Source organism: Oryzias latipes, chromosome 7, assembly GCF_002234675.1.
Source record: "Oryzias latipes chromosome 7, ASM223467v1".
NCBI lineage: Eukaryota > Metazoa > Chordata > Actinopteri > Beloniformes > Adrianichthyidae > Oryzias > Oryzias latipes.
Window position 1 is genome coordinate 4,608,469 of NC_019865.2, and position 12,756 is coordinate 4,621,224.

The 12,756-nt window shown below is 40.5% G+C and overlaps 1 protein-coding gene across 3 annotated transcripts in view; it reads left to right on the plus strand.

Annotated features, from left to right (window-relative positions):
• The first annotated feature begins 9,597 nt into the window (after positions 1–9,597).
• LOC101173301 (filamin-A) overlaps positions 9,598–12,756 on the plus strand; it is a 48,935-nt gene continuing 45,776 nt past the window's right edge. For all 3 annotated transcript variants that reach the window (XM_011476782.3, XM_004070294.4, XM_011476783.3), the window contains exon 1: positions 9,598–9,727. The gene's annotated coding sequence lies outside the window, so the exon portion shown is untranslated. The remainder of the gene's footprint in view (positions 9,728–12,756) is intronic.

A 12,756-nucleotide genomic window follows, 5' to 3' on the forward strand; every position in this document is an offset into this window, starting at 1 on the left:
CTAAACCTTTCCAGGGTTCTTTAACCTTTAAAAGTGTGTTTGTCCTCCTCTTCTTCTCTTGTTGCTTCAGCTCCACTAATCTCTTTTGTCTTATAACAAACAAACACCGTTTTACACCCCTGCTTGTAAATCTCAGTTGTGAACTATCACTTCATGAATAAACTGAATTGCAAATATCTTCAGGTCCTAATATTCCAGCCAGAGCTTTAGATGACTGGATGTACTTGTCAGCTGAAAACCGGAGAAGCTCCTGTTGCTTCTCTTTATTGAGACAATTTAGAAAACTCCACCCTAGATTGCATCTTCTCCTTTATTTTTCCTTTGAGATTAAAAAAAAATGTATAAAAAAATTGTCATAACAGCAACAGTCCAAGTGAATCAGTAACTTCCACATCTCTTCTGTGTGGAGAGATGCGGCCCTCCAGCTTTCCTCTTTGAATTATGTTTATCTTTCTTTTTGACAAAGAAAAGCTGATAAAATAAAAAATCACAACATTTTATTTCATTTTTCATGAAAAATAACCAACAGTTGGGTTTTTTCAAACCTCTATTACCTCTGCCTGATAATAGTTGTGTTATGTTGTCTCACAAGAGACGTTCCAGTGTCTTTGTCCCTGTTGTCAGTCTGTTTTCTCAAACCCCTTGGGTCACAGAGGATGGCTGTCCTTTGGTTGGTCCTTTTTTATAACAGAGCATCTACAGTCCAGTCATATGTATATTAATCAGTAAGATAATTTACTCATTCATTTATTCAAGGTGATTTGTTGGCTGCTTATCTAGACTGAACTGATCATAGCAGTCGTTTTACTTTACTAATGGTTGTTTTGATGCTTTTCCTAATTTTTTTTACATTGTGCTTTGAGACAAGGTTTGGTTGTGAATGCTTTTGTCTGGATGGAATAAACTACAAATGACGGAAGTCAATCTGGTGTGACGTTTGCTTCCCCGCTTTTTGAATCTAAATACAATATATTATTGTAATCAGACGTTTGTTGTTGTGCCTAAACCTAACCAAGCTTTTAAAATGAGATATTTTAGGGAAGTTTTCCTTTTTCCTCTTACTCGCTCACGACAACTTTATTAATACTTTATTTGAAGTCAAAATCATATTATTTTACAGCCCCCCAACACTGAAAATCCCTCTGACATGAGACGCAGAACCAGTGTAGACAAACTGACATTTATGTTGAATCCTTCTTGACTAAATTTGCCACAAAAACGAGGAATGTGTCACTTTCAAACACTTTCACACTGACTGATGGAAACCGTTTGCTTCTGGAACATCTGTTTCCGTCCCGTCTGTTTCCTCGCTCATGCATGTGTTAAGCCTGAGCCGATGGCTGACGGCAGGTTTGGAGGAACCTGCAGGTGTGTGTGTGTGTGTGTGGGGGGGGGGGGGTGTACCTGAGGCTTCTGCAGTGAAGGCACATGCTCATAGCTGAACTGCAGTCCCCCCATGAGGTCACCGCCTCCTCCAACACAATTCTGTTTGACCCACAGGAGAATGAGTGGGTGTTCATGGAAGCACGACCTCAAAGACAAGTGGGTTTAACGGATACTTGCAAACATAAAAATCCAGAAGAAAAACACTAGGCTGAAAGTGGGAGGGGGGGCATGAAGCACATTCCTCCCCCCCATATAAGGACAAAACTCCTGGAGTCGATCTCCTCATCTTTGAGCTGCACATAAACACACACAAATAAAAATAAAAACCCAGAAACTACAAACAGACTTTTAAATCCTGGCCCGCATATCAGAGTTATTGTCTTTCATGAGGTGTTCACAACTCGACGGGAAACCTGTCCTGGAATAGTTTCCCAACCAGAGCCCATCTGCCTGCCTGTTTGCTCCTCTCCTGCGGTTTGGTCGGTCAGCAGAACCCCAGGAGGAGGCTGACTGCTCAAGGGGGGAGTCTAGGAAATAGAAAATCAAGGGAGGGGGTTGGAGAGACGCTGGGTGGTGGTGCTAGTGAAGGTTTGGGAGCTGAAGAGGCAGACAGATGAAGACAGACGGAGAGTCGGAGAGCGGAGAGCTTACCTTAAAAGGCTCTGTTTGCAGAGAGAGCAGGGTGTGAGACTGTTTAGAGGTTTACTGCATTCTGTGGCTGTTAAATTAACAGACTTATGAAGGTAATTAAGACGATTTATCAAAGAGGATAAACACAATCTGCAGAGTTCTAGCACGAGCAAATAATAAAGCAGTTGTGGAAAAATCCAGTGATGGGTTTTCTGTAAAAAAGAGCTGGTTTTATGCTTGTTTTCCTGTTATGGACCAACAAGAATAATAGCCAGGCAGGATCTTTTGGGTGAACCTATTCGCAAAGATGGGGAAATAACACATAACACTCAGAGTGGTTGTTCTTCACAGGAACTGACAGGCCAGGCAGCGGTCCAGGCTCCTTCTCCATCTCCCTGGGACTGTCAGGACTCCTCTCCTTCAGACTGAGGGACTCTCTTAATAAGGCCAGAGACAGAGAGGAGCTGAGACTCCCAGCTTCCAACGCTGCAAGTTCAAGTCAGACATAAGTCAAACTGCTTGTTTAATCTTCGTAACACAAGGGTCAGTCACACGTTTGGTTTTCTTTGTCAGACACCGTCAAACTACTGCACTTGAAACGCTGCCATAAACCTGTCAGTACAGACAGGAATTTTTTTTAATTCCTTTTTTCTGTTTAAATTCCTTTTTTTTCCAAGTGCTTATACAGCTTTGAGTTGTTTGGAAATAAAATTTAAAGAAATGTTCTGTCATGTGCTGTTCTTACGATGCCAAAGTGCTGTTACTGCATTATTTTAAACCTCTTTATTTGTGTTTTTATTTTAAAAAAATCCTCCGAATCTTGCATTTTGTCCCCAAATGTCACCCACTGCTCAGTCAGTACAAGGATTACACAAAGAAACCTTCACTGTTATCTGTTTGTTTTGTGTTTAGAACTTTATCAAAATTCAGTTTAGGTAATTTGGCCTTAAAGATCCTCTCCAATGAAAATCTTTGTGTGTGTGTGTGTGTGTGTTTTTAACATGTTCTTGTGGCATTTTTCTGATCTTCAAGGACATTAATTAAGAAAATCCAATTTCTAATTGTGTTTCCAAGCTTTTTTTTATTTAAATCATCGTTAATCTTGATGATTAATCATCGTTAATCATCAAAAATGCTGTTTGATAAAGAGCTTATTTGTCACGTAGAAAATGCGCTGAGCATGCTTTAAGCTCTCTGCTCTCAGCAACGGGGAGGGGAAGGGGGGGTTGCGTTGCTCTGTGCCAACAACCCCACCCACAACTCAGGTGAATTTTGAATGAACAACTTTACTGCTGCTCTACAGAAACTATGTCCTAAAAAACAACACTTTTTTTGATTTTGACAAAAAAATGGCATAATCATAAGTAAAAGCCCACTGGCAAAAAGTGGGTCTTTAATGGACTGATCCAGATGAAATCTAATTTTAACAACAATAATGAATCAAAGTTGGCTTGATGTTTCTTAGCTTCTTAAAACAACCTCAATTATGAAGTAGAGTTATAAAAATGTGGAGAATTTTCCCCACATGTGGTTCTTCAGAGGACCAGGTGACTCATCCTCTTTTGTTTTTTCTCTACAACACTTGAATAAGAATTGCATCAGCATAAGAGACGCCACACAGCTGTTTTTCTCTGTGACCACAGACAGACACTCCTTCACTGTGTGCTCACACCATGATTGTGCAGTGGAGCAGCCAGACTGCACAGGATTCAGCCCGATTTCCTCTCAAATGTGCCGTTTGAGAGTCCAGGAGATAAAAAGCAGGCCTGTGTGCAGCCACATAAACAGCGATGCAGGATGACAACATCAAGGGCTTTCCCAGAGGAAACCCTTCACGGAGATAACACTTTTTTATGAGATGCAGCACATCCGCTTGTGCAGGACTGTGACCCGTCTTTCACACACATTTGCCAGTGCGTCATCATTCCTGCAGGCCTTAAGTGCTGCCCCCCCCCCCCCCTATTTGTCCTGTCCAGCAGCTGACCTAACAAATAGAAGCTGTTTTGGACAGATTTCATTTAATTCTATTCTGTTATATACCCCTTATGTATTTGTATGAACCTCTTTTGTATTTTGATACTAAACTTTGTGTGAACATTTTTCTGGACTAGAAAAAAATGGGGGAGGGGAAGAAGAGAAAACAACAGGAAGGGCAAGAGAGTGCAACTAAAAATATTAAACTTAAGAATTTGACAGAAACGTTACTTCAGGCTTAACGTTCTCAACGTCGTAAAAAAGCTTTTGACACAAGGATAGCATTTTGGTGCACAAACACACACACAACTACAGACTCATATATCCACACAAGCACACCTTTATCTACAACAAACTCCCTCCTACTTGGTGAGAGTGGTTGCCATAGAAACACTGACTCAAACCAATTCAGACTAATCACTGCTTACTGACAACAACTTGGAGCTGGAAGTAAACTATTTTCTGGTAACATGACACACTGGATCTGGTTCTCAGATACAGTCAATGGTCCCAGTGCCGATCCTGGGCCAGCTTGAAGACATTGGCTGATCCCCCTCCTTGGAGGAGGGTGCTGGTCTAGTGGAAGGCAGAGGGCCTTAACAGGAAGAAAGAATGGCAGGTCCAGACCCACAAACTACTGAGTTTACTCCACATGAACACTAACACTCTCAGCACCTACAAATATGGTAAAAGTTAACATCATTTTTGGGTCAAAGTAGAGTGGGCACTACTTTGCAGAGTGGGCACTCCGGTTTTTATGCAGTTTCCATTCAGCACAAACCTTCTCGATCAAAGTCCTATCAAAGCGTCCCACAAAGAGGTCCTAATGGAAGGGGGTGGTCATTATATTCTAAAAACATGAGCATGTTTGTGATCTGAATACAGATGCTCTGAACAAAAGCAGATCTGCTCTGTTGTTTTCTCAGATGATGTCACTGCATCTGCGTTTGAGCATCCGTAAACTCAACAAACTGCCATAATTAAAAAAAAACTTACGTTTCGGTGAAAAAGAATTGTATAAATCGCTGTGTATAGAAAAATCTTTAAAATTAGAAAAAATTGTCATGACAACATATGGAATAATATTTGTACAAGTTCCAGGTTAAACACGGTCTTCGTTCCAGGCTGATGATGTTTATTGTACATTGTCTGACAAGCTTTCAATCACAGATTATTTTCTATTTTCTGCTTCATCTGGTTCCCTGATTTATGGACTTTGCTCAATAAATGTACTCCTAGCATCCAGTTTCTTTTTTTCTGTGTTTATATATGGAGTATAAAAGAGCAAAAAAATGAGTGAAATTGAAAAAAACAAAGATAAAACCCACATGTTACTCAAAGATTGAGAGTCCAAGACAAAACAAAATCTTTGCTGTAGATTACTTTATTTATCCCAGAGGAGAGATTCCTTTAAGGCGCAGAGAGAGCTTGAAAAAGTTTACATACAGAGGTGCATTAAATATACAATACTATCCAGTACTATAATTCCTCGGTGTGGTGACACAGAAAAACGTTAACTTATTTATGAACTTATTTGTTTTTTTGGTCATTTAAAACTAATATTTGGATGAGTATGAATTGCTGATATGATTGTTTCTTTATTTATTTGTTTTTAATGTATTTATTTTTTATGAATTTACTATTTTATTAATGTTGGATCTCTAAATGCAGCTTTTGCTCACTGGTATCAGATTTGACAAATAAAAAAAGACTGAAAAAATGAACCTGTTTCCCAGAATCCATCCACCTTGGGCTTTGTGAGCTGGTGAGCTTACAAATTGAGTTTTCTTCAACATCAAAATGCTGAAGTCCATGCACATTTAAAGAAGAATACAGATTCAACATGAGTAATGTGAAAACTAAAAAATTAATCACAATTTCTACCTTTGTTTTGTCACCGCTCGCCGCTTCCAAGTCCCTCAAACAACAACAGAGCTTCAAGCTGAAAAGGTGCCAGAGGAAGACTTTATAACTGTCAGAAACGGTTAAATGGAATTTCTGTCAAACTTTTCTCAACCCGCTGGTCATAAAAGCCAATCCAATTCTAAATATGGACCTGACCCACTTTAATGTGAAATGTTTTCCCTTTTTTTTAATCCCACATTGTTGCACCAGTCTCCTTTTATGAGCACTTAAACAGACATGCTTGTTTAATTACCTGCATGCGGGTTTATTGTTCTGTTTATGGCTCTGCCCCCACAGGTTTGTGTGCTGGTAAAACTGGTGGGTTATACATCGTCCCAGACTGCCGTTACGATAATTTATTCTTTAAAAAGTGCTCACTTTGAAAATATCATCACACGGGGGCAGGAAGCACCTGGAACCAGAGCCCGACTGTGATTTTCGGTCTTTGTTTTTCCCTCGACACTAACAGATTTTTGTCTTAAAATAGAAATGTGGGCTTATTTCTTTAAATAATTGGTTAGAAATCTATCAGGCACTTGAACATCATTAATGAGGAAAGGTGAAATACCGTCATATTTCTGACAGACAAGTCTTCTTCTCAACCAAAGAGAAGCGTCTGAATTCAGCTGAATATTTGACCTCAAAGGTTGTTGTTTGTCTTTACAGCATTATCAGTGTGATTTTCTTTCGTAACCTTGCTCACGCTCAAAAACAGATAACACTGTCGGTAAGGTCAGAACTCCTGATGATGAAGAGTCTTCTCCACATGATGGCATGAACAACATGAACATAATCTGTATGACCAGAGTTTGATAGCTCAACGTTTGCATCTCTGCAGACTGAAAGTCCCACTCCAGTCATCTTTTGATCTACTTTCTAAGCATTCCTGGTGGTCGTTAAAGGATGATTATGTTGTTTTTAGCCTAAATTAAAAAATACTTGTCTAGGACATAGTTTCAGCAGAGCGGCAGGAGCTCAGTAGAAACTCACCTTAAGTTGTGGGTGGGACTGTTGTTGTTGTTGGAGTAAGCCTGCCCCCTTCCCATCATGCATCTGTTTCTCGTCCGCTAGCTTACAGCCCCTCACAACCCCAATATAAATGCAGGAGCTATCCAGCTGAACAGTTTTGAGCCAGATGCCAAACAAAGACGTACTTGGATATAGTCATCTACAAGTGGATGCATCAGAATGGATCAGAACAGGGAGCTTGTGGCTTGCCGTAGTTGCTCCTACATCACACCTACAAGCTTTTTTTCGTCTGCTTATGATTCATGATTTGAATAAGGAGATACTCAGAAATGCAATTTTATGATTAATTTTCTTTACACGTCCTCCATTATCAGAAAAAAGCCACAAGAATATGTTAAAAACACTATTCATCTTGTCTTTCTAACTTGTTTTTGTTGAATGGATTAATTATGGCCCACAGCAGCAGTCACTAACTGCAAGGACCATGGCTGTGTCCGAATTTCCACCCTGAGCCCCATCTACTAAAACTATATGGTGTGGGACTATGTAGTGCCCTGGATTTTAAAAACAATTTGTACACCATGCTCTGGATTCATTTATGAATCCACTGTCTTCTGAAGATAAAAGCTTTGACGGATTATTTAAAAAATACATTTATACACATTTTTTGGCAAAAACTGTTCAGTTGCAATGCATTGTGGTCTATATTCGCCAATCTAGTGAGCAACGGTGCACACTGTTTTTTTTTTACAGAGACTGCTGGGAAATTTCTAGGGCACTTGATTTTGGCAGCGCTACAAAATGGCGAGCACACTATGTAGTGAGAAGGGAAGGAATTCGGACACAACCCATATTGTTATCACAGTTGGAAAAATGTGTACGTCTCTGAGTGAAAATTTTCCACATGCGCGAAAAGTCACCAAAATTTGCACACACCTAGAACCCCGCAAAAAATGGAATTTTGGCAAATTGAATGAACCCTCCCCCATTGGTGATGACATCACAGCAAGCGATACCCTAAAAAAATGAATGGCCCAAAAATCGATTATGGAGTTACAAATACAGTTACAAAAGGAAGTCCAAAGGAAGTTTTAAAATCATTATGGGATGACGATACTACAATCGGTTTGGCGATCATTTTGTGCCAAAATCTGACATTTAGCGATTTTCACGTTTTTCCACAATACAATTACAAAAAAATTAGCTTTTTTGACAGCAATTTTCACAAAATTTCACACACATGCTGCTAACTTAAGTCAATAAGTTAGTCTGGAGTTTTGTTGACCTTTGACCTCGGGTATAGGCCAATATCTTGAATTAAAAAAAAAAAAAGGTCCTTTAGTACCAAATACAAACAAAAACTTGTCCCAGCCACATTAGCATAACTACCATAATAAGCATTATTAGCATCATAAGCAATGTATTTTTTGAGACAGTCAATGATGCTGATAATGCTGGCACTTTTAGCCACCTGCAGTTGGATGCAGTTCAGACGGCCTTGCAGAAAGAGACGGGGGGGAGTTAGATGTGCGTAGTGGCTGTTCAGCAAGTGAGGTCGGGTCAAAGGTGGGTGGTGAAAGCGGCGGTGACGCTTAGACGAGGGCAGCGAGGGCAGCGAGGGCGGTGGTCGTGCGTAGAGGTGGGTCGGGTTGAGGCAGTTAGCAAGGGTGAGGGCGTATAGGAAAAAATTAGAATGTGCAAAAAAATATGTAAAACGTGAAATTCTGTAATTATGTACACAAAAGGAAAAAAAATCCATCAATTTCAAAATTTAATTTAAATTTTAAAAAATTGTCTTCCTTTAAAATCCTGTTTATCCATATCGAGAGCAAACACTGAACTGATGAATAAATACATGTAAAAATGCTCTCAAACTGGACCAAAACATTCAATCTGGATTCATTTGAAACGTTTGATTAATTAGGATTTCATTTTAGAATACAGTAAAACTAACGCAAGTAAAACTTGATCCTTTTAAAGTGCTAAAAAATCTCCACCGGAACCTTTCTCTCAGAGCCAAAGAAGCTGTTCATTCATGAAGTTTTCTAATAATAAAAGCAGAATTGCAACACATTTAAAGTCTCCTGTCATCTATAAAAATATCTGTGTTCACTGCTAACAAACGACAGGAGGTTCACAATGGCAAACATCTGGCTCTTGTTAATCCAAACACAGATGAAAAAACCTCAGACTTTCAGAATGATGTCATTGATGTGGCTGGATCGTTTAAATCCATCACACTTTGAGTCAGGCTCTGACCTCTTCGTGGCTGCACCTCTGCTCCTCTTCCTCCCTCCCCACTGATGAAGGCATCAATGGCCGCGCATTTTTGTCTCCTGAGCCAATGCTCAGCTGGAGAGCATGCACGCAGAACCTCTTTGTGCGCGTGAATTGACGCGCGCGCGCACCAACCAACCCCAAGTTGAGTCAAAGCAGCAGTGATGAAACAGTCTGTGCTGTGCGCGCGTTCATATGAGCGCTCGAAAGGAGGTTGGGGGGGGGGGGGTGTTACCCCCAGGGGGGGGGGGGGCAGGTGACATCATACTTTTAAATTCCCACAGGCGCGGTCATGACGTCTCCTCTACAGAAAAAAAAAACCTGAGGCTTCACCCGTTTACCAATTAAGGCCCTCCCGACAGAGGAGCAGCGGGGGCGGGGGGACCGTGCGCGCAGGGGCCGGTCCTTCTTCAGTTTTACGCTGCAGCAAGAACATCATTTCCCCCACCGGGAGTGCGCGTGGGGAGGACGGTCCGGGACTGGAGGAACACACGCACACTTACGCATTCCGCCTGTGAGAGCGCGATCACAGAGGAGCAGCTGAGACCCACAGCGGACCCACGCGCCCGCGACACGGCACGACCAGGTGAGTCTCGCGCCCCTGATGTTCAGCTGCAGCCAGCTCTGCTGGTGGAGGATCTGTAGAACCTAACTTGACGATCCTCAGTTTTTACGCCAAAATGTTCCGCTACTTTCGCGCCTCTCTGCAGGCGGCATCACAGTTTCGGGGCTCCGCTCCAAATAAGGGAAAACACAGACAGATCCTTCGGGGGGTGGGATGAGGGCTCGTGATGCTGCCTTTTCTTACTAGTGGGGGCAGAGGTGGACACGCGCGCGAGCTGGGAGCAGATCCCGAGGCGCAACAAGAACTCTGGGGCCACCTGGTGCACGAGAGACGGCGACCAGGTGGAAATGAACAAACTAAAAGATTTTCTTTGGAATGAATTCAAACTACTAAAATAATATTTTTTTTTCGTCTGTATTTTTTTTTGTTACAAATAATGTTAAGTTGGTTTTGGAAAAACTGGCTTATATTTTCCAACTAAAGCTAAACAAATCATATTCTTAAAAATGTATTAAAATTAATTAAAATAAACGTCTTAAATCCGATCCAAACTGTTTGACCACAATGACCCCCAAAGGTCATCTATAGGAATATTTTACATATCTACATTTTAAGGTAACCTCTGGAAAGAGTTTTTTCTCTGTCTTTTTTTAATAAACTTTATAACCTCTGGGCAGAGTTGTTAAAGGATGTCTCCATATGTAATGCGTGTCTAAAACTTTCACATTTTGAATTTTGGTATTCTGAGGTCTCCTGGGTTCTGAGTGACCCCTCACCGCTGTTGAATGCAACTCAAATCTGCGGTGTTTTTTCTTTCAACTGTTGCCAAGTGCTTTTAATTAAATACCAGTTTGAACTGGTCATAAAAGAATGCTTCAAATCTACGAAACAGCTCGACTGAACCTTTAAGTCTTGGTTAAACAGCAGCTGGATGGGGGGTGTGGGTGGATTCGTTCCTTCACAAGAAGGTGGAGCTGCTCTGAATCTAGGATCCAGCACGGAGTTTCGTTTTTGCATTTTTGGTTAATGAAAGGCTCAGAAGAGCCTCAGCTGTTTGCAGCTCAGCTTCTTTTCACGAAGCTGCTCTTTGGATCCAAACTGGGTTTAATGCCTCATGAAGCTTAGTGAGATCGAAGCTTTTAATGTGTTGGATTTGAATTTGTTTGATTGTTTTTTCACTGAATTTAATTCACCTGCCCTTTTTAAATGAAAGCCAGACTGTGTCCACTTTTGATTATAGTCTTTGAAACTAAAAGACCAAAAATCTGACTGTGCTCCTGGAATTTTCCAACACTTCTGAGAATTTCACTTCTTTTTTCTTCTGCTGCTGTTCATAGAACAATTGTAATAAAACCATCAATTAAATAGCTTGAGCCCTCAAACAAAAGACCATACATGATAACTTAAAAGACAAACATATGAAAACAATTCAAAAGTAGCAAATATCCTTCAAATAAATCATATTTTGGGTCAGAGTTTTGAGAATTTTCTAAATTTCATGAATGAGAACTTTATGGATGGTTAAAGACCCAAAATTGTGTTTTTAGATAATGGAGGACACGTTTAAAGCTAATTTTGCTCAAATTTGCATTTCTGAGTATTTCTTTACTCAAATCGTGAATCCGGAGCAGACGGGAAAAATGCTGTTTGTAAAAGACCGTAACAGTGATGCAGTTGGCAGATCACAAACTCCCTGCTCCGCTCCATTCTGATGCATCCATTTATAAAAAAAAAAATAGATACAATAACGTCTTGGTTTTCCTCATCCGAGCTGGAATCTGGCTCGAAACTGTACGGGTGGATAGCTCAGATATTGCTCGCCATTTTTGTTGCACTGTTGTGGGAGTGAGGGGCTGTAAGCCATAGGAGGAGAGAATGTAAACAAAGGGATGATAAGAAGGTAGGGCTGTCTTACGGTCCCGCCCCATAACTCAGAGGCACATTTCAAACCAACACCTGCCGCCCTGCAGAAACTATGACATAAAAAACAACAGATTTAAAAAAAAATTGGGGTGAAAACAGCACAATCATAGTTAAAAAACCACTGGGAAAACTTTGAAAATAGATCACAAGCTGACCAGAATGAGACTTTAAAGGCACAACGTTCATCAAATCGAGCAAATGTTCAGATTGGGTCGTTCTAACTGAAATCAGACTGGCTGCTGTGTACCACTATTTGAAAGCATCTGGGACAATAAATAACCGTACTCGGGTGAAAATATTGGTTCTGGAGCAGTTTTTTGATTCATTGTCAGAAGAATGTTTGGTTGAGGTCATAGAATGACTTCAAAGTGGAATTCCTTTTTCAGGAATTAGGGGAAACACAATGACTTTTGTTGAGCTAGATGTCTCTAAAACACCTCTGACTTTTTTATGACATTGCATCTTTTATGGTTTGGCATTACCATGACAACAGAAAAAATGGCGAGGGACGTGATGCTGATAGGAGAGCGTGCAGAGGGAGGTCTGAGGAGGAAACCTGTCCTCAGTTGACGTGCTCTGCTTTGCTCTGCTCTCTTTGGCACCAGTTTGAGAGGCTGAGGAGGAAAACCGCATAATCTCTGACTCTCTCTACTGTGTGCCATGTGGTTGGCAATGTTTTTGCTCACATTGTTTAACTTCCTGTGCTTATTTTTTATTTTTTTGAACTGCTCGCTTTAGATGTAGAGGATGAGAAGCTGCTGAGAAAAGATGCAGCTCTGGAAGAGAAACTTTTATTTCACATACTCACCCTTTAAACTCATGAAAACTGTACTCAGTCAAAGTTTGATGCTTGTTTGATTCATGAAGGTTATGTCTTACAAACATTTTAACTCACGTACCACCTGCAGTTCTGCAGCCCATCCTATGGTTCTGGTTCTATGTGGAACAGTTCATTAACCTTAATAAACTTGTGAAGGCCATGTTATAAAGATTTTTTGTTGTTGTTTTTTAAACTTAAAATTTTTACCTCGTATTATCAAAGGAGCCATTTGAACCCTGATATTAATGCTTTGTTTATTTTACATTTTCTGCCCCTTTTCAAGTGTTAAATGAAGTTGTAATACAAA